We start from the raw sequence: 16532 nt of genomic DNA on the forward strand, positions 1-16532 counted from the left end.
AAAAAATACTAGAAAACAGTAAAATACCAAAAAAAAAAAAAAAATGTAAAAAAACCGTGGAATGCAATGGAACGCAAAGATGTTAGGGGATGTTTTATCCTCCTATTTATTGTCAGTAGTCCCCTGCAATTGTGTCTTTTTATTTATCTAACGGGTATTTAATTTTTATGGCGATTATACATTTATATTAAATTGTTATTAAGATAGATGGAATTTTAAATTGCTTTGTAGATCATGTTTATGAAAAATACATTTTACTCTGTTTATTCCTTGTCAGATTGGCAAAGATATTTGCATCCTTCTCCCGACGCAAATATCCTTCAATCCTTCCACTGAAGGCCTTTCGGCGTTAGTGGATTTCAACAGGAATGCTTCTGATGGCCCTAGTTTTGTCGAAAGATCAATCAGTTCCTTCACGAAGGAAATCGCATACTTTGACTGTAACCGGTTGCCTTACTAGTTTTTGTAACATAAAAGAAGGATACGGAGATTCTTCCTCTTTATTTAGCAGTCTACGCTAAGCCGAATTCCCTATCGTGGGACGGCCTTCTTGTTTCCTTCGTATTTCTTTTCTTCTTTTTTGCCTGACTGTCCGTGTTTGTGGCTTAAACAGGCCTTATTGTTAATTTTGAGTAAAGTAGTATGAATAAAGCCTATAGAAATTAAATACAAACGTAAGAAATTTGAAATTTATTCAAAATAAAACATCAAAATGTGGTAAATTGTAACTAAACAACGAAACTGAATTTTCAATTTTCATCAGTAGAATAGGTCCTGAAAGTTGTTACATTCTTCGTGAATCGTTCTGTGTGTATAGGTATATCCTATTTTCAATAAAAAATAAAAAATTGAATAATTGTTTGGTTCACGTACCCGTTTCATGTCTCCATGCAACTTAATTTTACTATTTTCTACAACTTTAATAATAATAATCAAAATAAAAAGTAAGAACACTTAAAAGTAAAACTGAAAAGTAAAACACTTAAGAAAGATTAATGAATTAACCCGTAAATTTTCTAGATTAATTAGTGACCGGAAATAAAATGCAGTAACGTTCGTAACTAAGCGTAACCCGATGGTTGCGAAGTTTATAACTATGTCACCCTTTATAATTTTTTTCTCTTATTTTCTTTTAAACGTTATAATTTTAAAAAAAGCAATTTTTTATACAACCTTTGAAATTTTCCTAAGAGACGTGAAAGTTAATCTTAATTTACCTTAAATTTAAGTAAACTGAGAATTATTATATAAGTGTAAAAGTGATTATTTAATTTAAATTAAGCATTGCGCATGAACTTCAGTAAATTTACTGACGTTAATACATATTCTTCTAAATTTCATAAATAAATAATTCAAAAAAAAATTCTAATAATACCGTGATTAGATAAACAACAAAAAATTTTGTTTATAAATTAAAAACAAATAGAAATTAATAAATTGTATGTTAATTTCATACTTTATTCAAATGATTTTACCTATAAAACATCCGTTTCAATAAAAATCTGATGTAAACATCACATGACTTCCTTGTACGCCTAATAAATTACATTTACATGATTTTTTAAAATGAAAAACATAAAATTTTATTTCTTTCAAAACTTCTGATATTTTTTCATATATATATATATATATATATATATGAAAAAATATCAGAAGTTTTATATATATATATATATATATATATATATATATTGTTATTATTGAGTTATTACTCATCATAATTTGTTTTTACAATCAGATGTTAATAATTATTAATAAATAAATAAATATAAATTTAAAAAAAATGTTAAAAAAAAGAGATGAAATCTGATTCGAACCGATGTGCCTTCCCATTGTAAGATCCAAATATTTCATTAATTAAAATTTTATTTGGCTGTAACTCAGAAACCAGTGAAAATAAGTACCACTTATGATATATCGTTGAAAAGCTTTCAATGAGGGCTTATTACTGTAGTTAAGAAAAAGTCCAAAATCAAACTTTTTTTGGATTTTGAGCTTTTTTGGACACTTATGGTTCAGTCGATTGCAATCAAAAGGGGAGGTGCACAACTAGATGTTACAACAGTCCTAAATCCAAAATTTCAACATCCTACGGCTAATCGTTTTTCAGTTATGCGAGATGAATACTTATCTACTACGTACACACATACATAATAAATACATAAGTACGTATGTACAGACGTCACTCCGAGAGTACTCAAAATGAATTAAGCGGTGGTCAAAGTGGATATTTCCGTTGAAAGCTGGAAACCGAAATTTTTCGTGATCACGATACTTCGTTAAATTCGACCAAGGAAGTAAAAAAGGAATAGGGTATTTCTAAATTAATTATACAAAAGTAACTTTTATTAATAAAAACGTAAACAAATTACAGAAATGTTTAATACTACACTGAATACAGTTTATCTTCGTTTCATCTAAAATTGTTGAGTATAGCCAACTTTTGTAACTCGGCAGATGTGCCATTTTTTAATTAGTTTCCTGCCAAACCCTATGAATCATGTCTTGGTCTAAGGCGGCAGTTGTTTTTGTTAACCGTTGCTTCAGCTCAATTTGTTTTATATACTCCAAACGTGGCCTGCCTACACAGTTTTTCCCTTCTACCTGTCCTTCCAATATTAAAGCGACTATTCCAGGATGCCTTAGTATGTGGCCTATAAGTCTGTCTCTTCTTTTAACTATATTTTTCCAAATGCTTCTTTCTACATCTATTTGCCGCAATACCTCTTCATTTGTCACTTTATCCACCCATCTGATTTTTAACATTCTCCTATAGCACCGCATTTCAAAAGCTTCTAATCTTTTCTTCTCAGATACTCCGATTATACAAGTTTCACTTCCATGTAAAGCGACACTCCTAATATACACTTTCAAAAATCTTTTCCTGACATTTAAATTAATTTTTGATGTAAAAAAATTATATTTCTTACTGAAGGCTCGTTTAGCTTGTGCTATTCGGCATTTTATATCGCTCCTGCTTCGTCCATCTTTAGTAATTTTACTTCCCAAATAACAAAATTCTTTTACCTCCATAATCTTTTCTCCTCCTATTTTCACATTCAGGGGTCCATCTTTGTTATTTCTACTACATTTCATTACTTTTGTTTTGTTCTTGTTTATTTTCATGCGATAGTTCTTGCGTAGGACTTCATCTATGCCGTTCATTGTTTCTTCTAAATCCTTTTTACTCTCGGCTAGAATTACTATATCATCAGCAAATCGTAGCATCTTTATCTTTTCACCTTGTACTGTTACTCCGAATCTAAATTGTTCTTTAACATCATTAACTGCTAGTTCCATGTAAAGATTAAAAAGTAACGGAGATAGGGAACATCCTTGTCGGACTCCCTTTCTTATTAGGGCTTCTTTCTTATGTTCTTCAATTGTTATTGTTGCTGTTTGGTTCCTGTACATGTTAGCAATTATTCTTCTATCTCTGTATTTGAACCCTAATTTTTTTAAAATGCTGAACATTTTATTCCAGTTACGTTATCGATGATACTGTACATGTTGGATTGTATAATGTAGATTCTGCTCATCCTATGTCCGAACATATGTTGATTTATTTTATTGCTGGTAGGCGATAAGGTTGTTTTGTCAATGAACACAATTTAACGTTCAATGATAAACCAATTTAATTATCACAGTTTCAATTTTGTTTATCAGTTTACATAAAACTCAGTTCGTTTTTCTTCATCAGGTTCACGCAAACCTTGTATGTAATTTGTAGAGTTTAAAGTCGATTATGCAATGCCCTCCATCAGTGGCGGCTCGTGATTAGCGGGTTATGTGTGATTCGCAAAAAAAAGAAGCAGTTTCGATTTTCTTCGGAGGAATTTAAGAGAAAACATTTAAAACATTACTTTCTACACATAGAAATAATCGAAAAAAAATTTTTCAAGAAATGAACGGAATCTGTACTAAACGCATGAAAACGTGAAATACTGTAAGGATTTACTGTAATTATTTCACTATGTTTCTCAGAACCCATTAGTAAGCAATTATTTATACCATAATGAAAAGAATATATACGAATATATACTTAGATGTATTATACCACGAAGAAGTGTACGTTTTTGATTTAGTATCACTTGCCCATTCCCCACTGATTCTATTGAAACTTTATAGACCTTTTAACGAAGATTCTAAAAATATTTTTTTTAAATTTCAACCTTTAGGTTTTATAGAAATAAAATGGCGGCTTTCAACTAAAACCATTTATTTCAGATAAACCACATTTTTTATTCATTAAAAGTAGCTGGTAGCGATGGTTAAAAACATATGATAATTAGAACTAGAATAATATAACACAGTTAGATAATTAATCATGGTTATGACTAGTTATTAACTTGTTTTCATCAATTCGAACCGTTGTTTAACAATTCATCATCTGTTTTTAATCATACCAGCATTCATTGTTTTGTAATAAATCAAATATGTGGTTTATCTGAAATTAACTTTATTATTTGAAACCGCCATTTTGTTTCTATAAATCCTAGAAGAACTTTTCAGAACTCTCGTTACAAGAGCTGTAAAGATTCAATAGAATCGGTGGGGGAATGGATGTGTGATAATAATTCAAGACCGTATATTTCTTCGAAGGACACGCTGTATATTATGTATATATATATATATATATATATACTGGCATTCCATATATTTATTTATTTATTTACACTGGCATTGCTATCGCGGCTTTACCCTCGTTTTGCCAGTCGCGACGTACATACACAGTAATACTGGAAGAGACTAAGTTTGGTTGAACCGTCGCATCGTACAACGTTGAACTTTTTAAAAAATCGAAATTCAAAACCTCAAAAATGGTTTTTAGATATTTATTTAAAGAGTATTTGCAAGCCCAAATTTAGCGAATATTTCGTGTAGTATGGTACTGAAATTACTCCTATTTAGATACTCTGATTATTACTCCTATTCGAATTTCGGGATATCTAGAAATTTCTTTTTAGATATTCACATGTAGATTACACAAACCAAAAATCAAGTTGATGTCTACATTTGTTACTGAGAAATTAAAAACAAAAAAAAAAAAAAATAGTAAATTTCATTTTTACTTCATTTTAACCATTTAAACTTAAAAAAAAACCCTTTCAACTTGGAATTTCAATTTTTTTTTTCTTTCTGTCCACTTACACCGTATGTTATATAAATTTTAATTAAGTGAGTTTTGCTGGGCGTTGTTTATGAATGACTCGACATGTTTTTTTTAATATTTAGATAGTGGAATGTTTCTTTTATTAAATGCAAGGTAATGTAACTTTTTTCTTTTCTTTTTCTTGTTTAGCCTCCGGTAATAACCGAACCGTTCAGATAATACTTCAGAGGATGATATGTAAGAGTGTAAATAATGAAGTGTAGTCTTATAGAGTCTAAGTTCGACCATTCCTGAGTTGTTTGGTTAATTGAAACCCAATCACCAAAGAACACCGGTATCCACGATCTAGTATTTAATTCAGTGTAAAAATAATTGACTTTAAAAGGATTTGAACGCTGGAACTCTCGACTTCCAAATCAGCTGATTTGGGAAGACGAGTTCACCACTAGACCAACCCCGTGGGTAAGATAATGTAACTAATTTTATCATAGTTTACGATAAACGTATATATATTACCGATTTTTATATGATTAGAAGAGAGCAAGTTAGAAAAGGAGATAATTTAATCTTCGTTACCAAATTAAAAAAGAAAGAAATTTAACTACCGTATAATTATTCTAACTGTAGTGGATTAATGTAAGTTTATAATTAAAGTTAATTGTGTTAAATTAACTCCCGTTTAATGGCCCTACAGGTCTTGTTTTTTTTTAATTTTCACAAGATTTCTCTTTAGATGCAATTCTTTAAAAACAGTTTTCAAGAAATTTATTTCATTTTCTTTTATTTATTTATTTTTCATTTTTATTAATTTAAAATATTAACAAATTATATTAATGAGTTTAACTTTATTCAATTACAGGTTATTTATTTAACTTACGTATACTCTTTCAAATATATAATGTCTATTAACAATTTAAACGACGCTCGTTTTAGATCATCGTTTCATTATTACCTAAAAGTAAAAATGATAACATAAGTCCTTTTTGTAAAAGGAAAAGTAATTAAGTTACAAAAAATGGATTTTTTAAAAATAAATGTTGAAAACTTTCTATAAATGAAGAAAGTACTTTAGATAATAAAATGATAAAGATTTATAAACCTTCACCAATTTAAAAATTATGACGGTCACTGATCAAATATATTTAAATCATTTCAAAGTTTTTAACTTGAACTTTTATCGGAAAGTAGTGAATACTTTTTTATTCGTCATTAAAATAATTTCATTGAAAATTCTCTTTATTTATTTTAAATCCTTTTTATTAAAAAAATCTCTTCTTACTTCTTATTTTTTTTTTTTTTTATATTGATAAGTTATTTTTATTTAATATCGTAAGCATTTTTTTTTTTTTTTTAATTGAAACTTATTCAAACATACGATTTTTTAAAAATTATACTTATAAATATTTGAATATACTCAACCTTGTTTTGTTAAACGTTCATCCTGTATAACAAATGAAATAATATTTCATAATAAATATAAATACTAACTTAAGAATACATTCAACTTAGACTAATTTCATTCTTTAAAAAATAAATTAAAATTTCATTAAATTTTAAAATCATGGAAGATCATGGAAGAAATACGTAGACAAAGATTGGAATTCTACGGACATCTGACAAGAATGGATTCAAACAGACTTATGAAGAGAACTTTTGACGTGTATAATGGTGACAAGACGAACGTTAAACGATTCAAGCAAATTCAAGAGAACCTAAGGGTTCTTAAGGTTCTAAGGGTTTGTTTAAAGAACAAATGGTAATTAAGAAAATAATCTTAGAATTCAAAAGGATCCAGAAGGAGAAGAAAGAATGCGCTAACCTAAAATGGTCGGAAGAAAGAAGGAAGCGGTACAATAAAAGAAGGAAAGAGTATTGGAGAGATAAAAACTAGCCAGAAGTAACTACTCTGTGTGATCCTACAGTGACCGGTGTCAAAAAAATAAAAAATAAAAAACGAATAAGTGACTTAAAAGAAAAACATACAAATACTTCTTCAGTGCTATAAATTTTGGCTTTCAGAAGTTGGCGCCAGTTTGGAAAGGAGTATTTTTAAAAAATAATCAAAATTTAAATAAATTTTTTTTTGGTGGGGTTATTTTTTTACAATTAGTTCAGCTTGGAGAACACGTTAGATCATTTATTTATTTATTTGCGGTTGTTTCTTTTTTCTGTTTTTCTATCTGTCCAGTACCTCTTCATTCCTTCGTTCTTCAGAAAGTTCAGCTCTGTTGTTGTTGCGTTTAGGCGCTACTTCGAACCTTTTATTGTCATCTTTTAATATTCTTTTTAAAATTTCTTTTTGTATTAATTTGTTAAGTTATCTTCAGTTCTTTTAAGTTTTCTTGAACTTATGTGAATCATTTTCCTTTAGTTTTTTTTTTACTTTGGAAGAAATCAAAAATTTAGTCAATCTGCTGTTATTCATTCTAAATAAACGAGAGTAAAATGCAATTAGACGTCTCCTTATCCCCTTTCAATTCGTCCTTTACTAAAATCGATTTTATATACTTAAAAAAAATTACTTTATTGTAAATTAATTAATTTTTTTTTTTTAATTAATGTATGCAAGATAAGCCTACAAACCAAGCCTCTTATTCTAGCCATAAAAGGCCTTCCACTGGTCGAACTGAAAGGGAAATCGTGCACGGAGAAAAGCGCGAATACTTTGCTAACATTCCAAGGAATAACACAAGTAAAATACTTCATTAAACGAACTACAAAGGATAGGAACGCGCAGTCCTAAACACCATTCATCTTAAACTAAAAATAAATACATAACCGCCATTAAAACTTAAATACCCGCTAAACAATTAGAAAGAACCAGCAGTAAGGAACTGATGTTTAGGTTCTGCGATTAATAGGGGGATAAAATATACTCCGAAACCCTTGCATTCCGTCCCATTTCATATTTTTTTCAGTTATATACAATTACTTTATTTTTTAAAATAACTAATAAAATTAACAAATGAAACAAATTACTACAAACAGATTAAAAATATTTAAACTTCTAAACAGCAAAAAAAAAATAACAAAAATTTATTAACCGCTAGCGCAAACATATCACATTTCAGTTGTATTTTTTTTTTTTAACAATAGTTCTAAGTATTATTTAGTTTTCTAAAATAAAGAAAAAAATTCAATTAAAAATAAAACATTTTAATGTCTTAATTAAACAAAAAAAAAATCCCTTTCGGCATCCCGGAAGGTGGAGGTAGATTTCACTGGTGCTAAGTAGGGGATAAAAATAATTTCCACCTTAAAGTTAAAAAACACTTCAAATTGAATCAATGCAATATTGCATTGGGCTGGTCATATCAAAAATTGTTTCAGACAAACATTTTAGGTAATGTTTAAAGGACTAACGACCACTTTAAGCCGAATCGATAATGTACCTATTAATTAAGGGAGGTATGATATTTTGTTCTCTAACCCCATTTTTTCCTCCCCCCTGGGCTAATGGTTAGTGATATCAGAAAATTTTTTTTGATATGTTTTAGGCCTTTGTCCATAGAATAGTAGGAACTTTAAACGAATTCAATATTTTACTTAATAATAAAGTTATAGCGATATTTGGTTTTTTCTGTTTTTATTTTTTATTGTTTTTTTTGTTTTGGTCATCCCTTGCCATAAGGATTGGTTATTTAAAAAATTGTTTCAGGCAAAGGTTTTAGGTAATATTTAGTGCACTAGCTACCACTTTAAACCGATCTGATGGTTTGCCTATTAAGGGAGGTATGATTTTTTTATCTTCAAAACTCTATTTTTTCCGCTCCCTGGGCCAATGTTTAGTGATATCAAAAGACTTTACTTAGATAAGTTTTGAGCCCTTATTCAAAGAATAGTTGGAATTTTAAACGAATTCCATATTTTACATATTAAGAAAGTTACAGCGATATTTTGTTTTTCCGTAAAAGTTCCCTATATCCACCTCCATGGTCCGATTTTTCTCATTAACGAACTCTACCAAGGTTTTGGGTCGTTATATTTTATGTATCAATTTGAAAGTGATTGGCGAAAAATTACGGTGTAAATGTATATATAAACTTTTGAACTGATGGTGATTTTGGGATCTGGGGGATGTCAAACGCGAAGATATGTCGAAATTTTCTGGAAGTCGAATCATGGTACCCATTTACAATACGTAACTTTCGTATGAAATTTAGATAATAACATGCAAATTTTATATAATAGAGTTACAATTGTATTTTTATAAATAAATATAAAAACAAGAAAATTGTTTGTTGGTTACTTAAAAGGATACTTTAGTTTTTTATACTGTTCAAACAATCAACCTCTTCATAATATTTTAAAAATCATTTCTTCATAAATAGCTGATACTGATGCTGATAATTGTGTTTTATTAAAAAATAAAACAATCGGTTTCTTGGTTCTCTGAAATTGAACTGAGAAAAAAATATAAGAAATAATTTTAGTCGTGAGTTATCTGTAATGTTTCATGTTATCTGTAATCAGCTGCAATATATCGTCTGAAACCCAAGGTTTTCTACCAGTTCTCTTTATTCCGCCTAAGTTTGCTTCTGCTGATTTAAGAATTTCCTTTTTAACATTCTCCCATTCTTCTTCTACATTTTCTACCTTATCTTTTTTACTCAGACCTCTTGCGATGTCCTCCTCAAAAATCTTATTTACCTCCTCTTCCTCAAGCTTCTCTAAATTCCACCGATTCATCTGACACCTTTTCTTCAGGTTTTTAAACCCCAATCTACATTTCATTATCACCAAATTATGGTCGCTATCAATGTCTGCTCCAGGGTAAGTTTTGCAGCCAACGAGTTGATTTCTAAATCTTTGCTTAACCATGATATAATCTATCTGATACCTTGCAGTATCGCCTGGCTTTTAACAAGTGTATATTCTTTTATTATGATTTTTAAAATGGGTGTTGGCAATTACTAAATTATACTTCGTGCAAAACTGTATAAGTCGGTCCCCTCTTTCATTCCTTTTGCTCAGCCCGTATTCACCCACTGTATTTCCTTCCTTGCCTTTTCCAATGCTTGCATTCCAATCTCCTTTTACGTGTTTAATTGCTTCATCAATCTCTTCGTATACACACTCTACCTCATCATCATCATGGGCGCTTGTAGGCATATAGACGTTAACAATCGTTGTCGGTTTAGGTTATGATTTTATCCTTATTACAATGATTCTATCGCTATGCGTCTTGAAATACTCCACTCTCCTCCCTATCTTCTTGTTCATCACGAAACCTACTCCTGCCTGCCCATTATTTGACGCTGAGTTAATTACTTTAAACTCACCTATATTTGGATATGACAGCAGTATTATTTTATTTGTATAAATAAATGTTTATAAAAAACCGTTTTATAAAGATGTTTATAAAAACCGTTTTAAGAATTCAGGAATGGATTGCCAAATTGAAATAAAAAAAGAGTTTATATCAATATATATCCGGAAACGCTTAGTTTACGAGCTATTCGCCATTCTGATAAAAGTTTATTTCTCAGGGATGATTAATCGTATCAAGCTGAAATTTTGTATCAAGCCGTATACAAAATTTCAGCTTGATACGATGTTTATACCTAGATGTTGATACCTAGATGTTTACTTGTATAAACATAATGAATTTGTTCTCTCAATCTATTTCAAAATGGCGGTCATGCCAACTTTTTAATTATTGCCTTTGCAACCGCTGGTTTTTTAAAAATGTTATGTTATTGTCGGCCAATGTTTGACATGACAATAATTACGGTGGCGTAAATTACTATTGTAGAAAGGACAGTTAATTTTAAATATCCCTTTGATGGTCGTATTTAGTCCTGTGTTGTTATAAACTAGTATCTCTCTGTATAGCAACTGCTCTTTGATAATAATATTAATAATAAAATAAATTAAAATGATATAATAATTTGAACTGTTGCGAACAAAATACCAGTGTTGAATATTGTCGGTATCTCCGTATCTCCACTAATTTCTTTCTCTTGTATTGAAGTATTATTTATAAATTAAAGTACTGAATTGTAGAATCTTCAATATCCGCGGTCGGAGGACCAAAGGTACGGTGAATAATTACCGCCTTGGCTCGGTTAAATTTAATTTATTTATGGAAAACAACTAAATGCTATTATTATGATATAGAAATATTATTTCTATAATTTGATTACTTCTACGCTGGTGTTAAATTTTAAGTTGAAAGAGACTACCAGTTAGTTGTTTACACAATATACTTGTAGTTTCTAATATATTCTTTAATAACTGTTTTCTGAAATATGGAATATCATATTAATTATATTATGTATTTACTGTATCTTTTTTCATGAATAAATTTTAGCGTAATTTGTTTCATTCATTGCCATAATAACAAACTTACACGCTGCTATTCATAACGTTAGGAAACATGAAGTGTTTTAGACTTAACGTTCATAATAATACGACATAAGCTCTATGTAATAGGGCTGGTGATAACTGGAATGCCGACACTTCAGCAGCTAATTGCTGCTGAAGTTTTTATCAGGGTGTATCTAAGAACGATAGCAACGAAAATGTCTACAGGGATTGACAAGCCAGGTGGGATACATCCACGAAAGGGAGGTGGACACATCGTTTGATCATGCACGTTGAGCCGTGGGCCGGGAAGAAGTTTGGCGAACTGGAATTCTGGCTGACACAATTTCTGACAGGCCATAGGGTCTTTCGATTATACCTGTGTGGACGAAGAAGAGCTGAAGACCCCTTCTGCCCCTAATGTCGGGAGTTAGACACGCCAGAACACGTGATATTCCAGTGCCCGTGGTGGGACGAGGAACGCCGTGACTGTACTGCAGTAACTAGGCATCTCGAGGTAGGGACCATCGTTGGAACGATGTTACGCAGTTCGGTGGACTTCAACACTGTGACATGGTTTGTGTGGGGAATACTGCAAATGAAATATCGGGAAACGAAGGGGTGAGGGAGAGCTCCGTAGGAGCTGCCGTTCGCCTGTGCTTGTACGGGTGGGCGGTGCTGAATAAGTGTGGGGACTCTCGAGCTCCTGAGCTAAAAGAGTCCCTCCGTAGGTGTCCCCGTTAGAGGCGAAGCACAAAGGGACTGAGTCACGGTTGCTTGGTAATGGAGGCCGGGATCGGCATAGCTGGGCCTGGCATTTCTCTCGTCTGACGACTACTGGCAAAGGGGTTCATGCTTAATTGGGGGTCTAGTTCCGGGCGGCAAGGGGAAAAAGAAGCTCTATATAATAAGCCGTCATTAAACTAAGTGCAGTTAAAAATAATCCAGGTGCATTGTATTTGTGTTACCTACCCCATTCTTAATTAATAGAAATAATAATAATAATAATAAAGTACTGTTATTACAATTTTTATAATAACTTATACTAGAGGTAACGTGGTTTATTTCATTTTATATTTTAGCCACAAATACTGGTTTCTTAAAAAGAAACCAGTGGTGTTTGATTTACGTTCTTTTTTTTATAAACCACGAAACCATGAATTTGACTATCCCATCCACTGCAACCTAATAAGGGCTGTCCTAACCAACTCTGTGCACAACGGAATTAAATTTATTTATCGTGCTGTGAATATATTTATAGTCTTCTTAATTAGTATGCATTAACCATATTGAGCAAAGAGTTCATCGAACAGTCTGGTTTGAAATTTTCCTTCTAGCCTATAATAAATCTCCAAAGGAACTTTTTTGTTTAATTTTATCTAAATGAATAAGGGGACGTATACTCCTGCTACTCATACCAATCGTAAATCTTGCATAGCCAAAACTTGTTATACTTTAAATTAAAATTTAAAGCAGATAAAAGATTATTTTGTTTAATGTTTATATCATTCTTCATAATCAGCTGAAAATTATGTGGATTCAAACAAAATGGTAAATTTAATAAAAACCTACATTAATATTTATTACATTATTGTAACCGTTCTGTGTTAACCGCAAATCATATACTTAACTTCCTTTTTTCTTTTTTTTATAAATATAAATTCAAAAAATAAATCTAGATTTGGTATTAGAGATGATTTGATTCTCAAAATACATACAGCAATATCACTCCCGTTATTTCATCTGTCAGAATATAAATAACCAACAAACTGAATATTTTCTAGATTTAAAATATACTTGTAGTTCCGTAGACTTCTTCAGGTATTTTTTTTTATGAAGAAAAAACATTTTATTTACTCTAAGCAATTTTTGTTGCCAATTTATCCCTGCTTTTTTTCAATTTTTGTCCAACATTTATCTACTATATTTTCTACCTACATTTTTTATCAACATATTTATTCGTATAACTATGTATTTATTTCATATCTGTTTTTTCTGTACTTCGTACAAGATTTACTTGTACATAATTCATGTTTTATTTTTTTTGATATAAAAGTTAATTAACTATTTCAACATTGTATTTAAGTAGTGTAATATAATTTGTAAGTTTATGTTGAAGGATAAATTTCACATGGTTTTATAACTTAATTTCTATGGAAAATATCTGACAACAGAGTTGCTGGACTTTCCCGTCACATACACACACAGTTTTATTTAAATATATCTTTTCGTTTATTTAATTCATTGATTCTAATTTTTTTTTACGTTGGAGGAGGGAATATCTACTGCCAGACGCCCACCGGCCCGTACCGCTAGGTGTGTGGGGTTTCCCGCGTTAAGGCGGTGCCGCACTAAAAACTCTCCTCCTCCCGCGGCGTGGTGGCGGAACACCTAGTGAGGTACACATCGTCACCACGCGTACCTGCGGGTACTCCTGGTGTGGTCCTTCCGCAAGGGCTTCCGGTGTCTCCTGGGGGCACCCAGCTGCGACGATCCTGTTGGTCCCCCGCCGTTCAACCCCTGTGAGCTGACCTTCCATCCCCTCTTCGGGGTTGCACACTATCCTATTCTCTTCCTTCTTCTTGTAATTTCACGGAGAGAACTCTTTTGAACCATCTAGAGCACCTGTCCTAACCTGCACCCGAGCCGACCATACGCTCCATCACCTCCTCAGATGAAACCGCCCTCTCAAAGGTTCGCTCCGAAGCCCATCTTGGACATCTGAGAAAAGTATGTTCTACGTCGTCCTCATCCTCACAGTAGCGACATAGAGGTGAGCCACGCCTGCCCTTCGCATGGAGGTAGACCTCGAACGATACATGACCCGTTAGCCATTGGGCCGTCCAGAAGTCCATCTTCCCATGCCTTCTGTCGATCCGCGGTTGATACCGCGGATCAAGACTGGGATCAAGCCGGGGGCATCCCCGTTGGGATGCCCCCGGTGGAGCCCTGGTGGAGCCGGTGCTCGTGATAACGATCACGAGCGTACAGAACGTACGCAGGCGTACAGATCAGTGACACTGATCTGTACGCCTGCGTCATCCTGAGTGCAAGCCGTCGATAGACACTATTAATCATGTCTATTGCGCTTAACTTTAAGGGTTTCACACCAAACCGGTGCTGCATATGTGATTGCGCAGGTTACCGTAGCCGCAATAATTCTTCTTTGGGAGGCTCTAGTACCTCTAATGTCTTTCATGAACCTGGCAACTGCTCAAGTCAATCTTTCGGCCTTTTGGCACATCTCCGTTACGTGTTTTGTAAACCCCTTCGTCTCATCGAGCCAAATACCAAGGTATTTTGTTCTCCTCAAGCGGGTCACTTCTGTGTCCTTCACTTTAACCGAAAACTTTGGCATCCATCTCCTACCCGTCATCAGCAAAATTTCGGTTTTATGCGTAGATACTTCAAGACCTCGCATCCGCACCTACCGCATCTAATCTGCTAGTGCATTATTTGCTAACGTTTTCACCTACCCAACCGACCTAGCTGTGACCAGCACAGCGAGGTCGTCCGCATTTGCTATAAAGTCCACTACTGCAGGGAGCCAGTGATTCTAAATAAAGCGGGTGCGCATACCGTATTTACCCGCGCGGGTGTGGCGGTACTAGCGGCGACGGTCGGCACTTACTAAATTAATGTAATTTTACAACTTACATAAAAAAGATTTTGCTTGTACAGGTCATCAGACCGGTATAGTCGTGAGGCTTATCGCATCAGGTACTGAGTCAACCGGGCGATCGAGTTCGAGACCTAGTTACCTTTTTACAATATAAATATTATTCATTTATTTAATTCTACCGCTCAGCTGTGACGTCATAACATGGCAGTAGTTTCGAGCATTTTTTTAGGGTGGGGGTGCGATTTTTCAAAAACTTTTTTCCAATCAGACGTTCATTTTTTACTTACACTGAAGTATAAGATCTTGTTTTAGTTTTGTATATTTAAACTCTGTTGTTCTAAATACTTTTGTAAAAAAGAACTTTCTAATAATTGAATAATTATTATATTAGCTGAATACGAACAACTGCAAAACCATGATTTCTCATCTTTTATAAAATTTAAATTTGTATGCAAGATAAACTAATCATTAGTTCATCGTATATATTTCAAAATATGAAATACTTTTATTTATTTTTAAATATATTAAATTAATGTATTTTTTCCAGGGCCACGGCATCGGCTGCTGGGAAATCCCCCATCGGAGGGACCGTTGGGCAAGCATCTTTCCAAGAGCGCCCTCGAGTTAAATCGGCGAGGTGATATACATCTTGTTACCAAAGGGACATCTCCTGCTCCTGCTCAGTCCACTTCCAACGTACATCACCATGTCTCAGTCGTCCAGAAGACACACTACTTCTTCACCTCCCTCAAGGTTAGGCCGCAGAGGTAATCAGGATATAATTAATTATGTAATTGAGACGTTGTCTGTTGCACAGTTCACCTGTCTGCACAACATATGACGTAAATTATCCTAACTGAACGAATCGTATAATTTTTTCTTCTTACTTTTTATTTAACTCTCATCGCCTTTAATAAAAACTATATTATATTAAAGCATTCGGGTACATGCTGTTAGCTACCACACCACAATAGACACCCAGATTAACGAATTAGGTAAAAAAATTGAAAAACCTCTATTATTTTATAACTGTATTCAGGATATTAAAAAGGCATTACCTTTATGCGATTTAAAATTTTAACTTTAATATTTATTTAAGTTTCCATCTGAACTTATCAGAAAATTTTGATTGTAACAGTCTTATTAATATCGGTAAATAACTTTTAACAACACCTAGCTTGTGGAATTCACACAATATCCGAAACCAATTCTCTATTTTGCCAGATCATTTTTTGTTGAAAATTTGTTAATTTAATGATTAAAATGAACTGAATCAAATATGCCATCCAAAAATGCTCGTTTCTAAAGTTAAGAATCGGACTTTGGATTTATAAATGATAATTTATTTTTATCGTACAGACACATTTTTGTAAAATAATTATTGTTATTTTATGATTATAATACTTACCTTACCAGGAATTTCATGCGATATATATATATATTGACGCCAAATGGCTTCGACGGCACGTGGCACCTTAATCATCGTGTAGT

General features: G+C 32.5%; 1 protein-coding gene across 1 annotated transcript in view; it reads left to right on the forward strand.

Moving 5' to 3' along the window:
• The first annotated feature begins 15590 nt into the window (after window positions 1-15590).
• The window catches only part of Mctp (multiple C2 domain and transmembrane region protein), an 880976-nt gene continuing 880034 nt past the window's right edge, over window positions 15591-16532 (forward strand). Inside the window, exon 1 of the mRNA XM_075359495.1 lies at window positions 15591-15794. The gene's annotated coding sequence lies outside the window, so the exon portion shown is untranslated. The remainder of the gene's footprint in view (window positions 15795-16532) is intronic.

Source organism: Lycorma delicatula, chromosome 3 (assembly GCF_047948215.1).
Source record: "Lycorma delicatula isolate Av1 chromosome 3, ASM4794821v1, whole genome shotgun sequence".
NCBI classification, from domain to species: Eukaryota; Metazoa; Arthropoda; class Insecta; order Hemiptera; family Fulgoridae; genus Lycorma; species Lycorma delicatula.